The sequence below is a fragment of the Schistocerca piceifrons genome, chromosome 5 (genome assembly GCF_021461385.2).
Source record: "Schistocerca piceifrons isolate TAMUIC-IGC-003096 chromosome 5, iqSchPice1.1, whole genome shotgun sequence".
Classification (NCBI taxonomy): domain Eukaryota; kingdom Metazoa; phylum Arthropoda; class Insecta; order Orthoptera; family Acrididae; genus Schistocerca; species Schistocerca piceifrons.
The window spans coordinates 678506793-678523959 of record NC_060142.1 but is presented as its reverse complement, the minus strand read 5'-3'; positions in this window follow the sequence as shown (position 1 = coordinate 678523959).

Genomic DNA, 17167 nt, shown 5'->3' with positions numbered 1-17167 from the left:
TAGTTCTAAGTTGTAGGGGACTGATGACCACAGCAGTTGAGTCCCGTAGGGCTCATAGCCATTTGAACCATTTTTATGCTACTATTTTTTCCAGATGTTTATTTAACTATTGATGATAACTGCTAATACAAAATCGTGGTAATTTAAGAAGTGGTCTGTTGCATGTGTTAGTTGACACAACTATTGGAAAGAGAACCACAAGACAATTCTGTCAAGTAGGGATTAATTATTGTTTGAACAGTATTTAACGACAATCTGTTGTCATTTAACGTGAGTGCACTTGTGCAAGAGTGTTAGCTTATTTACTTACGCATAAACTATTATTTATAATTATTGTAAACTATCTGAGTGTGAGCAAATGTTTATAACACTCTTTATTTATCATTGTTCTAATAGATCAGTGCAAAAAATGGTGAAGTTGAGTCACATCATGTCTGTAGAACATAAGAACGATGTAATTTTCGTGGGGACCACGGAAGTGGTGGAACATTACTGGAATGAAGTCGAGTGAGATGCTTTTTGAGTGGTGTGCTCAAGGGAATGATCTGGAACACGGCAGACCTGCCTGTGGCAATGCGCATGATTTGGTCATATGGGTGATTGATCCTAGGCAGTGAACTTCCGCTACAACGCTCTTTTTCCGATTGCGTTACGAAACAGAACAGACAGACTGTGAGTGTCTATTCGTTACTTCGGTTGTGTCAGTTTATAAATTACGACGTTGAACTCTGAACTGTTTTGAGCTGATTTCACGTATTGTGCTCACGAAATTGACTTAGTTTTCGCGCATCATGGATGACTATTTAGCTTCAGCATTCTGCTACAATTCTCGTAACATTCTCAACGCAACTCTACTGCAGTTGATAAGGTTATTTCCTGTCTGTATTTTAATTGGATACTGTAGGACCACATTCCATTTAGTTGAGATACACTTTCATGAATAAACTTAATTCAACGTAGTTCTCTGGTGTGCTCTACATAGGGTTGCCATCCGTCCCAATATATCGGGACTCGGCGACTTGTAAACCTAAGGTGTGGTGCAGATACGTCGTTGATACTTTCCTTGTGTGGAGCCATGGTGAAGAACAGCTCGGTGACTTCCTAAGACACTTGAACAGCCTCCACACCACCATAAAATTTGCTATGGAAGTAGAAAAGGACAAAAAACTACAATTTCTAGAAGTGATGGTCACAAGGGACGGCGAAAACCTGGGACATAGCGTGTACCGAAAACCGACACACATGGACCGATACCTGCACAAACTATCAAACTACCACCCGAGCCAGAAAACAGGCATGATTCATACGCTCGTAACGTGAGCAGGACGAATATGTGAGCCGCAGCACCTCAAACGCGAAATGCAACATCTGGAAAGTGTTCTGAGGAGCAATGGGTACTCCACAAATTATATTAGATGTGTAACAGAGCCAAACACTCGACGAAGTAAGAAATCAGGGAAAGAAATGTCGGGTACGGCCTTTCTGCCATACATTCCCAGAGTGACGGACAGAATCGGCCGTATGTTGCACAAACACGGCGTAAAGACAAATTTTCAAACCGACAAGGAAGATCAAAGACTGTCTTAGATCGGCAAAGGATAAAAGGGAGCCACTTGCAATGTCGGGAATATACCGCTTACCATGCACATGCGGAAAAGTTTATGTCGGAATGACTGGACCATCAACACCAGGATCAAAGAACATAAGCGACATTGCAGGTTGGGGCAGGTGGAGAAATCGGCCGGGGCAGAGCACGCGCTGAGTGAGACCGACCATGTAATAAAATTCGCCGACACGGAAGTTCTGGCTATAGAGAGGCACTATCACAACCGCTTGTTTAGAGAAGCTGTAGAAATACACAAACACGGGAACAGCTTCAACAAGAAAGAGGAAAGCCTTAAGGTAAACGGATCCTGGCTTCCCGTACTGCAGCGAACGACCGTCGCAGGTAGCAAGAGGAGAACCGCGCCGGAAACGACCGCGGAGATGCCCTCGGACATGGCGCGCCAGGTACATATAGTCTGCGGCCGCGAGCTCGGTTCCAGTTCACCACCGGCAATGGAGGGTGAATCTTTGACAATGCCAGCCACTCGTGCTGGCGAAACGTCAGTAAAATCATCAGACGAACGTCGGCCGAAGAACCCGAGACAGAAGCAAATAAGCAGTTTGTTGCTAGAATATTTTACCCATTTATGAGAGCAGGAGAAACATATTCGCATTATTATAGGACGAACTTCGTGACACTATTTCATCTTATGCTCTTGACACCGTATTTAATTATAGTTTCTGACTTTTGAACTACTTTCATTTTCACTCCAAATTTTCATAGTCTTCCGTTTGTGCTTTTAAATACATCTTTAATGTTTGGAAAAATAAATTAGATAAAATCGTGTATGTAATATGCTATTTATTTACATTTACAATGAAAATCAAGCAGAATTTAGATTGAAAAACTATTCAGTTTGAAATAGTTTCCACAGGAGCTTAAGATATAATACATAATAATCATACACACACTGTCATAAATTTAAATGTTAACATTATGTAAGTTTTTATACTCAGTAATTGCAAAATATCTTTTGGTTCAGGCTATATGTGGCACGATTTACGGATTTTGAGTGCCACTGAAATACATGGTCTGATGCATCCAGAATGCTCCAAAAAGTGGTGTTAGGACCTAATTTTTTCAACCTTTTTCAAGGGGATATCCCTTTTAGACCTTTGTGACCTACACCCGACCTATTGAGCCGTCTCCCACCCCCATCCGCTAACCGCAATAACTTAGCGCTGATGACGCCTGTGCTTAGCAGCAATAAAAGCGCCACATCAACACCTTTAGGTTCTTTGTAAAAATTTCGGCTCAACTTATCTCCGACTTTAGCGAGCTTTCTGTACCTGTAACAATTTGATCTTCAGTGCTTTCTATTTGCGGTGTCGATCTTAGAGCTGTTGTTCGTTCCCAACACGGCTCGCCCAGGTAGCCACCCAAAACCAGAGAGAATCTCTTCCGATCCAAAGCGACGAACATCATTCGTACCAATATCAGCCACCACCTGCGTCATGTGCTCTTCATGCCACACAGAAGGGACGTGTTCGACATCTGGGATGACCCTCCCCCAGTTTACCCATAGAGTGCACACTGAACTTCTTTCCCTTCTCAGCAGTCATATTTCTAAGGAGCCGCATTGTGTGTCTAACATTGGAGCTCCGAGCTCGTAACGATCAGTAAACCTATTCTCTGAAACAGGACAAGTGACTGCATCTGGCTCAGGATCTCTGTCAGCCACAGATGATGCCTGAAACCCGTTTGTCAGACAAATTGGAGAGGCCTTACGATCGGCAGGCTGAAAAAGTGTATGGCTACCTGCCACACCGTGGAATCACCCCGCGCTTGACCACTGGTAACAGATCAACATCAATGTGGGCAGTAACCAGCGTAGCCACAGTAGTACACCCATCAGGGATACGAGGGATGCACTGGACGTCCCTTGGCTCCTCACGTCCGGCACCCCACATTGATGCCTATTGGCAACAGCCTCAAGCTGTATGACCGAATCCAGTATCACTTGGAGCTGTGGGTGAAGAGCCACAAACTCAGCCTACATCCGAACACAGACCCTATTCATCCTAAAAACTATGGCACTATACCCTACAGGGTTATTAAAACATCGGACCATGTCTTTATAGGAGACAAACACGCAAGAAAATAACGAATTAAGCTATCTAGCACACAGATAAATGAAAGTTTGAAGCTCGTAAAAATAATTCACAAACGAACTCTGCACCCTCCTGCAGTGCTACTGGAACAAGAACTGCCACCTTACAAATTTCTCTGACGCTGATTGTTCAAAAGCGTAGCAGAAACGAATGGGAGTCAGCCTAGCGGCGCTACGGGTCACAAACAGGGAATACCCTGACGTACGCGACTTTGACAAAGACCAGATTGTTCTGGCCTGGTGCTGGGAGCCATTTTTCGGAAACAGCGAAGTAGATCGGCGGTTGATATCTAACTGTCGTGAGCATGTAAGTAGGCTGTTTAGGTTTTTATGTTGGTAACGCCATGTAGCGCTCTATATGAAAATAACTGACTGTGCTGTGTGCAGTCTGTGGCTGGTTTGCATCGTTGGAATTTGCTATTGTAGTGTTGGGCAGTTGGCTGTTAACAGCGCGTAGCGTTGCGCGGTTGGAGGTGAGCCGCCAGCAGTGGTGGATGTGGGGAGAGAGATGGCGGAGTGTTGAGAGCGGATGATCTGGACGTGTGTCCATCAGAGAGAGTAAATTTATAAGACTGGATGTCATGAACTGCTATATATCTTATGACTTTTGAACACTACTAAGGTAAATACATTGTTTGTTCTCTATCAAAATCTTTCATTTGCTAACTATGTCTATCAGTAGTTAGTCCCTTCAGTAGTCAGAATCTTTTATTTAGCTGGCAGTAGTGGCGCTCGCTGTATTGCAGTAGTTCGAGTAACGAAGATTTTTGTGTCGTAAGTGATTCGTGAAAGGTATAGGTTATTGTTAGTCAGGGCCATTCTTTTGTAGGGATTTTTGGAAGTCAGATTGCGTTTCGATAAAAATATTCTGTGTCAGTTTAGTGTTGATCAGAATAAGTAAAGATCGAAATGTCTGAGTACGTTCAGTTCTGCTCAGCTGTTTGAAAATCAAATAGCGTGAAGGGTTTACCAGCACAACCATTCATAAATTTTTCTAAGGGGACGTTTCAAGCATTAATGAAGAACGGCGAAACCACGAGTAGGCGTCAAGGTGCTGGACGCCAACGGCTCATCACAGAATGTTCTGAGCCTTCCCTGCTGTGTAAAGCAGTATGGTAGCTATATGTGGCAGGTCTGACGGCGGAGTACAATGCTGGCGCAGATAGAAATTTTTCGGAGTATACTGTTCAGCGCACATTGTTGAAATTGGCGTTCCTCAGACGACGACCTCTAGCTGTACCTATGGCGACTCAGTCTTCTTCTTGTATTTCTTGCGCCTTTGTCCCGCATCGGCGCGGGTTCGGCACGGTTAATTTTAAGAGGCGGCCGGATGTCCCTCCTGTCGCCACCCCGTTACCGCCCGGGACAGAATTTGTGCGCCCACTCGTCTAATATAGGGTGCCTAGGAAGCTGTTTGCTCGGATCGCTGGACAACAATCCCCTTTTTTTCCCTTTATTGTATTTCAATGCCCCATCTGGGGCAGGGCTGGCAGCAGCATACGCGCTGCTCTTCAGCCGAAAGACATTAATGATACAATAGAAGACGTTTAAAATTACAAAGGAGAAAATGTGGCATACATAAATATGAAAAGGAGGAACATAATGGAAGAGAACAGACAAAAAGGGGGTGACTGTAAAATGGAGATAAAAACTTTAAAAAAGTTTGTGCACAAAAAACTCACACTGGGACAATTAAAAGAACACAAGGCGAAGTATGGCTGGAGCATAAAAGAAGCCATGGACGGCGTAGCACATACCGATCACTTACAGTAACACACTGTACAAGTCCAGCACACAATTAAAATCACAACTCTGGATGCACAGGAGAATAGCACCAAACACAACACTGACATAGCACACTGATGACGAAAAGCAAATACAGGATCTGCCAGGGGCAGGGACATGAGGGAGAAGGGAAGAAGGAGGGAGGGGTGGAGAGGGGGGAGGCAGGTGGGGGCACGTCGAAGAGGGCTGGGGAGGGAAGGACATGGGAAGGACACAGTTGAGGAGGGGGTGCAGGGACTCAGGGGAGCAGAGGAGGAAAATCTGCTCTGGGAGAAGGAGGAGAGAGGAAAAGAGGGCCCTGGGGAGGGGATGGAACAAGGCCAGGTTACAATTGGATGGAAGGCTAGATGTCATGGCGAAGTTCAACATTTGGCAGGGGAAGGTGCTGGAAATTGCCCTGATGAAGGAGATGGAGCGTGTGGAGGTGGAGAGAGGGAGGGATACAGCGATAGAGGCGCGACAACGGGTAGGGGGTGGAGAGGAAGGAGGAATCCAGGGTGTGGGGGGGATCAAGCCTGCGGACAATGTAAAGGATGTGGAGATGCTGGGGGAAAAGGAGGAGGTGGTGGAAGAGGATGAGGTCACACAGGAGCTGTGTGGGGGAAGGAAGGTGGATAAGGAAGGCAGACGGACTGCATGGCGTTTGAGGATTTGGAGGGCCTTGTAAAAGCGGGTGGGGGCTGAAATCCAGGCAACGCTGGCATAACAGAGGATAGGAAGGATGAGGGATTTGTAAGTGTGGAGGATCGTGGAAGGATGCAATCCCCATGTCTGGCCAGACAGGAGTTTCAGGAGGCGGAGGCGGGAACTGGCTTTCTGCTGGATGGTCAGGAGGTGAGGGGTCCAGGTGAGGTGAAGGTTGAGGGTGAGGGTGAGGGTGAGTGTGAGGGTGTGGCCAAGGTATCTCAGGGTGGTGGTGAGGTGAATGGGACAACCATAAATGGTGAGGTAGAAATCATGGAGACAAAAGGAGTGGGTGGTGCAGCCTATGATGATTGCCTGGGTTTAGGAGGGCTTGATAGACAACAATTCAAGCAAACCGTATTAATGGAGTTTATTATGGTAAGTTAAATTCACAATATTTAAGTTTGTGTATTCACAAAAGTGAGTTGGAAGCAAATGGTGACATGCAAATAATCAATGTCCTTCGGCATATACATTTTCAATGCAAGCAAAATAAAACAGTTCATGAATCACTGCTATAACGTTTATATTATGGCTCGTGTTACACTCCAGAAGCGGGTAGGTGGCGCGGCGCTTATATTCTCTTCGTGTAGATGCCACTCCAGTCGCAGTGTCGTCCTAGTCAGCATACTATTGGATGACGTCGTCTCACTGCCGTCTCAGCTCTTCCATTCTTCATCGTTGTGCCGGCGCTTGTTGTTATGCCGGAACAGTTGTCCCCCCTCCCCCCCCCCCCCCCCCAAAGCGACGGACGCTGGTCGTGTAGGGAGCGCGACAACGGCGGGAGAGGCAGGAGTGTGGAAGCTTTGCTGGACCAGAAGCTGTGGCTGCACGGGACGTCAAGCTTCCGGTCGTACCCCGCTATCTGGCCTTCGCTCTGGCGGAATGGTCCCACAGAAAACGGCCAGAAGGGTACGCGTCCACCTCCTGATACCAATAACCTGATGTAGAAAGCATCGGCTGTTGCAGTGTGTGTGTGGGGGGGGAGGAGGGGGGGAGGGGGGGGTCCAGCCCCATCGGTAGGACGAGAAGAGGCGGCAAAAGCAAATGCTCCGTCTCTGTGGGGTCGTCCTGCAGTGTCGTGATGACACCCTCTAGCCGCTGCTGTGGCCGCTGTTCCTCGGGATCCGTGAGTCTGGGGGAAGACACACAGAAGGATCACTGGGCACATGACAGTGGCGAAGTTGATTTTGATGTCGGCGCTGTAATCGTCTGGACCTGAAATGAGACACATGCAAGCGCCAAGTCGACGGACGATCTTGCCTCGCGCACACTAGCTGTTGCTGCTAAAAACTGTGTAAAATACAGTATCATGCAGCGCAAAGCGATAATTGCGACCGTCCATCGGCGCCGGATGCTGAGGAGGGTGAAGCAGGTGGGGCAGTGTCCGATGGCGGCGGCCATAAAGCAATTCAGCCGGCGATGGTACATCTCATGGGCGCCAAAGATAGGAGGCGAAAAACAGTTGCAATGCTTGATCCCTCGTGTGTGCCGGCCTGAGTGACCGAGCGGTTCTAGGCGCTACAGTCTGGAACCGCGCGACCGCTACGGTCGCAGGTTCGAATCCCGCCTCGGGCATGGATGTGTGTGATGTCCTTCTACATCTACATCTACATTTATACTCCACAAGCCACCCAACGGTGTGTGGCGGAGGGCACTTTACGTGCCACTGTCATTACCTCCCTTTCCTGTTCCAGTCGCGTATGGTTCGCGGGAAGAACGACTGTCTGAAAGCCTCCGTGCGCGCTCTAATCTCTCTAATTTTACATTCGTGATCTCCTCGGTAGGTATAAGTAGGGGGAAGCAATATATTCGATACCTCATCCAGAAACGCACCCTCTCGAAACCTGGCGAGCAAGCTACACCGCGATGCAGAGCGCCTCTCTTGCAGAGTCTGCCACTTGAGTTTGTTAAACATCTCCGTAACGCTATCACGCTTACCAAATAACCCTGTGACGAAACGCGCCGCTCTTCTTTGGATCTTCTCTATCTCCTCCTTCAACCCGATCTGGTACGGATCCCACACTGATGAGCAATACTCAAGTATAGGTCGAACGAGTGTTTCGTAAGCCACCTCCTTTGTTGATGGACTACATTTTCTAAGGACTCTCCCAATGAATCTCAACCTGGTACCCGCCTTACCAACAATTAATTTTATATGATCATTCCACTTCAAATCGTTCCGCACGCATACTCCCAGATATTTTACAGAAGTAACTGCTACCAGTGTTTGTTCCGCTATCATATAATCATACAATAAAGGATCCTTCTTTCTATGTATTCGCAATACATTACATTTGTCTATGTTAAGGGTCAGTTGCCACTCCCTGCACCAAGTGCCTATCTGCTGCAGATCTTCCTGCATTTCGCTACAATTTTCTAATGCTGCAACTTCTCTGTATACTACAACATCATCCGCGAAAAGCCGCATGGGACTTCCGACACTATCTACTAGGTCATTTATATATATTGTGAAAAGCAATGGTCCCATAACACTCCCCTGTGGCACGCCAGAGGTTACTTTAACGTCTGTAGACGTCTCTCCATTGATAACAACATGCTGTGTTCTGTTTGCTAAAAACTCTTCAATCCAGCCACACAGCTGGTCTGATATTCCGTAGGCTCTTACTTTGTTTATCAGGCGACAGTGCGGAACTGTATCGAACGCCTTCCGGAAGTCAAGAAAAATAGCATCTACCTGGGAGCCTGTATCTAATATTTTCTGGGTCTCATGAACAAATAAAGCGAGTTGGGTCTCACACGATCGCTGTTTTCGGAATCCATGTTGATTCCTACAGAGTAGATTCTGGGTTTCCAAAAACGACATGATACTCGAGCAAAAAACATGTTCTAAAATTCTACAACAGATCGACGTCAGAGATATAGGTCTATAGTTTTGCGCATCTGCTCGACGACCCTTCTTGAAGACTGGAACTACCTGTGCTCTTTTCCACTCATTTGGAACCTTCCGTTCCTCCAGAGACTTGCGGAACACGGCTGTTAGAAGGGGGGGGGGGGGGGGGGGCAAGTTCTTTCGCGTACTCTGTGCAGAATCGAATTGGTATCCCGTCAGGTCCAGTGGACTTTCCTCTGTTGAGTGATTCCAGTTGCTTTTCTATTCCTTGGACACTTATTTCGATGTCAGCCATTTTTTCGTCCTTAGGTTAGTTAGGTTTAAGTAGTTCTAAGTTCTAGGGGACTTATGACCTCAGCAGTTGAGTCCCATAGTGCTGAGAGCCATTTGAACCATTTTGAACCCTCGTGTGTGTGGAGCGAAGTTTGTCCATCTGCTGCTTGAAGGTTCTAACAAAACGTTTCATTTCTCCATTTGACTGCGGATAGAACGGCGCACTAGTTAGATGCTGTATGCCATAGCGTTCACAGAATGTTTCAAATTCATTTGATGCGAATTGAGGGCCGTTGTCTGACACTATGATTTCAGGTAAATCTTCGAGACAAAAAATAGAGGACAACACCTGAATTGTGCTACGTGATGCTGTCTATTTCATTCTTACAGCAAAAGGAGACTTTCGACACGCAATCAACCAAAGAACACTCCAAAAAGATCCAGCAAAGTCTATGTGCCATGGTGATTGCGACAGGTCAAGCAGAGAATTTTTGTGGCGGAGCGGACTGATTTTCCGTACATACGTGACACTGTGACGTCAGCTATTCTATTTGTGTGTCCATATCCTGCCAGGTACAGTGTAGACGCACTAACTGTTTCATACGAACAATGCCCAGTGTCCTTGGTGAAGTAACTGCAACATTTCTTTTTGCAAAGCTTCAGGTATCAACACAAGTTACTGTCCACCGCCATTCTGAACCAGAATCACACCTTTCTGTATAGCGAGGCTTTGCCGACGTGAAAAGTATCGGCGCAATACAGAGTTCTCTATGCTATGCAAGGAACGAGGCCAAGATGTGTGCAATGTGTGTTAGCAAAATGTTTAAATCTGAATCAGTTCCGTGGCCTGTGCAATTTTCCTATAGCTCAGCGGAAAAGATTGAAGCAATTCAGAAGCCTGAGGATCAATGTGACAACAAGATCCATCAGAAGCGTCAAAATCTGTATCACGGCCAATGGGAAGACATGAAACTGCGTCCGAATTACCATGTTGAGCGGTCGGACGATACACAATCTCGTACTGGTATTAAGAGGACAAAGGCCATCTTTGCAATTTTTGGGCAGTTTTTACAGGAACCGGTTTCGTCAGATAAAATAAGGACTGCAAAGGCTTGTGATCCATTGCTAAGAAGAATTTTCTTCCATACAAATAGTGGTGGGATTTGGTGATACCATACACAATAGCCAAAGCCTCATTTTCAATTTATGAATAGTTGCACTGAGCCTTGGACAACACTTTTAATGCGAAAGCGATAGGCCTGTCTTCATCACAAATTCTGTGCGAAAGCACTGCACCGATTCCGAAAGAGGAAACTTCAACTTACAGTACATCTGGTTTGTCACGGTCAAAGTGAACTAAGCATCGATCACTGAGCAATGCATTTTTTATTTTTTGAAAAGCTACTTGGCACTCACCTGTCCAAACAAAGGGGACATTCATCCAATGTAAGCTATGCAATGGAGCTGCTATTTGTGCAGCATTCGGTATGAACCGAATATAATAGTTCATTTTCCCTAAGACTGACTGCAATTCTTTGACATTGTGGGGAACTGGCAAATCTCGTATGGCGAACAAATGCGACTGAAAAGGATGTACACCTTGACTGTTTACGACATGACCAAAATACTGAACTCAGGTTTAAAAAATCACATTTGTTCAGTCTACACTTTAGTGCTGCATCAGATAACACACGAACAAAGTACACAAATCTGCAATATGATCTTCAGCTGTACGACCTGCTATGACAATATCGTCCAAATAGTTTTAACAGTTTGGAACTTGTGCAGTCAGCTGTTCCAATACCGTTGGAAAATTGCGGGTGCGGAAGCACCACCAAAGGGCAAATGCAAATATTTAAACAAGCCCAAAGTAGTATTCACTACACACACTTTCTTTGAGATTCTTCATTGAGCGGTATTTGAAGATACGCGTCACGCAAATCAATTTTTGAAAGGTAGCGACCAGCGCCTTATCTGTCCACGAGATCCTCTGGGAGTGGCTAGGGGTAAGTATTAATCATGGTTTGTGGGTTGGCTGTAGACTTAAATACAGAGGCGGATGCGACCTGATGGTTTGGAGAGCAAAACCAGTGGACTTGCCCACTGACTAGCTTATATGTGCGCAATAGCTGCGCTATCTTGCAATTCTTTAAGTGCACCAGCGATTTTGTCCCTTAATGCAATGGGAACAGTTCTGGCCCGGCAAAATTTCGGCTGATCATTGTCTTTCAGAATAATACGTGCAACAAAATTGTTAACCTTGTCTAAACCTTCAGAAAATATTTCTGAGAATTCTTTCAGCAAGCCAGCTGCACTGTCGTTTGCATGGAGTGCAGACACTGACAACACATTGTCCTGAATGTTGAAGCGAAACAAATCAAATTGATCAAGACCAAATATGTCCTGAAAATTGCGTGATTGTAGCACCGTAAAAGTCACGATGCGAGCGATACATGGCAGACAAAGCACGTTTTCTGAGAACGGGGATGTCTTGTCCATTATAAGCCATCAGGTGCGTGCTGGTTTGAGACAGACGTGGGGAACCTAACACTTCATATGTGTGATGATTTAGCAATGTAACAGAGGCACCCATGTTCAACTGAAATATCACACATTTTCCACAAAGAAGCAAATGAACAAAAAGTTTGTTGGACTGGCGTATCAGGAAAGAAACTGCTCGCTTGCTAGCTTTGCTAATGCCTGTCACAGACTTTGAGTATACTGCATTAATGACGTGGACCTTGTGACTAGATGTTTGCGAGTGGGCTGAATTCTTATGTTTGTTCTTTTTAAAACATGTGGATTGTACAAGTGCTTTCTTGCTACAGGCATTAACACTGTTTTTGTCCGGAGGGACAGTCTTGGAGTTTGTGTCATGAATAACACTGAGGGCATGACTTAATTCTATTCGCCTGTGTAGCCACTTGTTTGGTGAGCTGTTAACGTGGCGTGGAGAGTTGTTTACGTGGTATGGTGAACATAAGCTGCCGCTACCAAATGGGCCGGTCTCAAACAAGGGACTCAACCCAACAAATTCCTGGCTGCTCAAATTTATCGAATGACAGAGTATTTGAATTGTACTGATGTAGTATTTGCACTACTTGCTGAAATGATGGATCGCATTGTTTCAAAACCAGTTCTCTGAGTTTGATATCAGTTACATTGTACACGATCGCATCACACAACATAACATCTGAATATAAAGCATATCTGAATTTGCATCTCCTCGTCGTACCCAGCAAATCTGTTACCCACTTGCGATAAGCTTGTTCTGACCATTTTTCACAATTAAAGCATTGGTACCTAGCTGCAACAACATTCACTTGTTGGTCGTAATAGTTAGTTAGCGAATTTACAACCTGATCATACGAAAGTTCACTCGGAGTGGCGTTAGGGAACAGTTTTTGGAGGAGTCTAAACACTGCACTGCCTACCGTAGACAATAGATAGGGAAGTACGTACCTGGTCCGTTTGTGAACAATTACATGGGCTTCAAACTTTTGCAACCACCCGAGCCATTCCTCTGCTTGATCACGGAACTGGTGAAAAGGTGTTATTGCACTTTGAGCTGCTGTAGGTATTGCATGTGCTCCATTAGTTGTTTGGTTCGTCAGGAGCTGCTGTACTGCGTTTAGCAGCGAGGATATTTGCTGGCTCTGAAACTGAAACATCTGCTTTAGCTGCGTTGCATCTAACGCTGGCAGCTGTGGCATTTGATCAGGGGGTGGGATATGTCGGGTGGGCATGTTGGAAGGGACAAATGCAAGAAACAGTCCGCAGCTCGTGGTCGTGCGGTAGCGTTCTCGTTTCCCGCGCCAGGGTTCCCGGGTTCGATTCCCGGCGGGGTCAGGGATTTTCTCTGCCTCGCTAAGTCCTAGGGGAATGATGACCATAGATGTTGAGTCCCATTGTGCTCAGAGCCAAATGCAAGAAACAGACAAGCCAAACAAGAAAAATAAGTACAAAAGCAAAGAAAATTTCTGCCATGTCCCCCTGAAAACAATGATTATCAAAAACACGATAAGAGACTATTGAAGCAAGTAAACACCCCTGAAAAGGAAAGACAAGAGAAAATGAAGGCGCTAGCGAAACACAAAAGAAAATTCCGCGGCTGCGAGACGCGGGGTTTCTTTTTGAATGCTCATCGTCAGTTTTTTTTTTTTTTTTTTTTTTTTTTTTTTTTTTTTTATCCTGCCCACTCGTCTAATATAGGGTGCCTAGGAAGCTGTTTTCTTGGATCGCTAGGCAACAATTCAAGCAAATCATAACAATGGAGTTTATTACAGTAAGTTAATTTGACAATACTAAACTTTGCGTATTCACAGAAGTATGTTGCTAGCAAATGGCGACATGCAAATAATGTCCTTCGGTATATATAATTTCAATGTAAACAAAACAATGCAGTACATAAGTCACTGCGGTAGCCTTTATATGACGGCTCGTTTTCCGTTCCGTCGCAGCTAGGCGGCGCAGCGCTTATGTTCTCTATGCGTAGATGCCTTGGTGTCGTACTAGAGTACTGTTGGCTGATGTCGTCTCCCAGCCCTCTCTATTCTTCCGTTCTTCACCGTCGTACCGGCGCTTGTCGTTACGCCGGAACAAACCTACCCGCGTGTTATGTCATCATGTGGAAGTGAGCGGAAGTTTTCTAAATGTTTGCGAATCGAATAACTGAGGTGGAACTTAAGTACCAGCCCGGTATACACTCATGGGATGTGGGAAACCGCCTAAGAACCACATCCAAGCTTGTCACTACACCGACTCTCTGTCCTGGAAGCAGCTCTTTAACAAGCACTGGGTGGGTTTTACATTTTGACTCAATGACGTCATCAATTGTGACTGTAGTGAGAAAGGGATTAACATTGGATTATGTATCAATGGATGGTCGGATGACTGTGTTCCTTGAATAGTCCTCGGGATTCAGCCTTGTGGCTTCTTCTAAAAGGCGAGATATTTCGGCATGCCGACTTCTTGACATCTTCAGATGTTCCTGGTGGTATTTGCAGGGTGCCATCTTTACATCATCTTTCCCATCCCTCCCGCCGACACCAGCCGAAGCCTCCGGAAGCGTGTACCCGGTGGTGTGACGAGGGAAGTGTGGCATCGGGCTTCGATCAAGGACCTTCATTAGCACCGCGGTGGGTGCTGGAAGCGGATCTCTGCTGGCGTGGCGACATTGCTCCTTCGTCCTCTTCAGTTGTCGTGACGGGAGCTCACCTGCACGCAGACTGTCGCTGTGCTCTGAACATGCTCAAGGTTGGGTCACAGGCTTCCTTCATTGAAACGCGCTGTCCTTGTTTATTAGTAAGCCAAACAGTCAGATCTTTACAGCTTCTCTGAGAGTACAATTCCAGAAGGTCTTGGATTGTTACAACAGCTTGGTGTCGACGTAATTCATAGTATGTCCGTGGGAGATGGAGTGCTCTGTCAGAGTGGTCTTTGTCGCCTGAACGTTGTCTGTGTGGCGTTTACGCTCCGTGCATCTCCCTTCTGCTGGTCGGATAGTCTGGCCTACATACATCTTCCCACAAGGGATATGCTAGACTCCCGGTTTCCGGAGTCGTTGGCCATCCTTGACCGATCTTAATAAGGTTTTCTTTTTGGCTCGCGGATGGAACACGCACTTGGCGTTGTGTTTCCCGAGTATTCTTCCGATTTTTACTGATTGTTCCCGACGTATGGAATAATCACCGTTGTAACCGCTTCGCCTTCGTTTACATCAGTTGCGACTGCAGTGGGAACGGGATCATTAAGAATGGTCATTAAGAATGGTCGGGTGAAATGTGTTTCTTGAATAACCCTCTGGTATTTAGCCAGGTGGCTTCTTCAGTTTCAAGGCGCGTTTTATCTGGTGGTTGCTGTAACCGTTCGCACGGTACTCGACCTGTAAGTGCTGCAATTCATCTGCGAGACTGTCACGGTCCGAGATTTCGCGTGCTCTGTGCACATGCGTGCTTAGGACACCTTCCCATTGTAAAGGGGGATGACAGCTGGAGGCGTGCAGATACAAATTAATACATTCTTCGGTTTACAGTAGATGCTGTGCCTTGCGTGCCATCTGGTCTTCGTTTGACGAAGCAAGTTGATAGTTTTCCTCTATCTATCAGTGTCGGATAGACCGTCAGTGAGAGAGCACCTCGAGTTCCTGCTGCTAATAAGGCGAGTACACCGTTCGTTTGCTATATATATATATATATTTTTTGAGCTTACAACAGGAGCGAATTATCTACAGATACCTGTGTAGTTACTAGTTTATTCTTGTAATTTCTTGCGTGTTCAAGTGCTTACTAGGCACAACCTTTTATTTTAATAACAGTGTAGCGTACAGTACCGCTGTTGTTATCGACCCTCGTATGGTACAGGATTTTTTTTTTTTTCTGTTAGTGTAGCTCAGTATCGGATAGACCATCGCACCTCGTCTTCCTGCTGCTGATAAGGCGAGTACACCGTTCGTCTGTTACATATTTGCACGAGCTTCAAACAGGAGCAACTTCAGAAATGGATAGGAACTGCGATTGCTGTGTACAGATGTGAGCTGAGTTGGTGACCAGTCGTCCACAGCTCCAGGGTGTGTTGGCTTCAGTCATACAGCTTGAGGATGGTGCCAAGGGGCATAACTGTGGGGGGTCGTACGCGGGGATGCGAGGGACGTCGGGCACGTCCTACGTGTCCCCCGATCGGTCCATTGCTGTGGCCGCCCCGGGTACTGCCTGACGATGACCTCCCATCTGTGGTCGAGTGGAAGATCATTCCAAAGTCTGGCAGGCAGTGAAAGACTTTCCGAGGGGCTGATTGGAGGGCCTTCCCGGTTCGTTTGACGAACAGGTTCAGGGCGTTATCTGTGGCTATTGCCGGATGCAGTTGTCCACCCTGTTCCAGAGGAAGCTTCTCGGCCCGCAAGGTCTGGGCATTCACAGAGGCTGGGTTTGCTGGTAGTTGGGAGCTCCAACGTTAGGCGCGAAATGGGGTCCCTTAGGAACATGGCTGGCAAGGAGTGGAAGGAAGCCACTGTGCACTCCATGTGCATAACGGGGGGAGTTATTCCGGATGTGGAAAGGGTGCTTCCGGATGCCATGAAGAGTATAGGGTGCAGCCAACTGCAAGTGGCGCCTCATGTTGGTAGCAATGACGTGTGTCGCTTTGGATTGGAGGAGATTCTCCCCGGTTTCGGGCGCCTAGCGGAAATGTTAAAGACTGCTATTCTTGCTTGCGAGATTAAGGCAGAGCTCACCATCTGCAGCACGTCGATAGAACCAACTGTGGTCCTTTAGTGCAGAGCCGAGTGGAGGGTCTGAATCAGAGGCTCATGCGATTCTGTGACCGTGTAGGCAGCAGATTCCTTGACTAGCGACATCGGGTGGCGGGTTTCCGGGTTCCACTTAATAGGTCAGGAGTCCACTACTAACAGGAAGCGGCTACACGGGTAGCGGAGGCTGTGTGTAAAGGGACTGGGCGGATTTTTAGGTTAGAGAGTCCCAGGAAACCACAAGGGGCGTCCATGTAAAAGGGGGCAAGTAAAACACAGTAACGTAGTTGTAGAAATGATCAGTATTGTAATTGCAAATTGTCACAGTTGTGTTGGAAAAGAACCAGAGCTTCAAAGCCTAATAGAAAGCACTGAAGCTCAAATAATTATAGGTACAGAAAGCTGGCTAAAGCTGGCAAATTTTTTCAGACGATCTAACAGTGTCCAGAAAGGATAGATTAAACACAGTTGGTGATGTGCTTATTGGTGTCAGAAGCGGTTTACCTTGTAGTGAAACTGAAGTAGATAGTTCCGGCGAAATAGTATGGGTAGAGGTTATACTTGACAATCGGATTAAACTATTAATGGGATCGTTTTCCCGACCCCCCC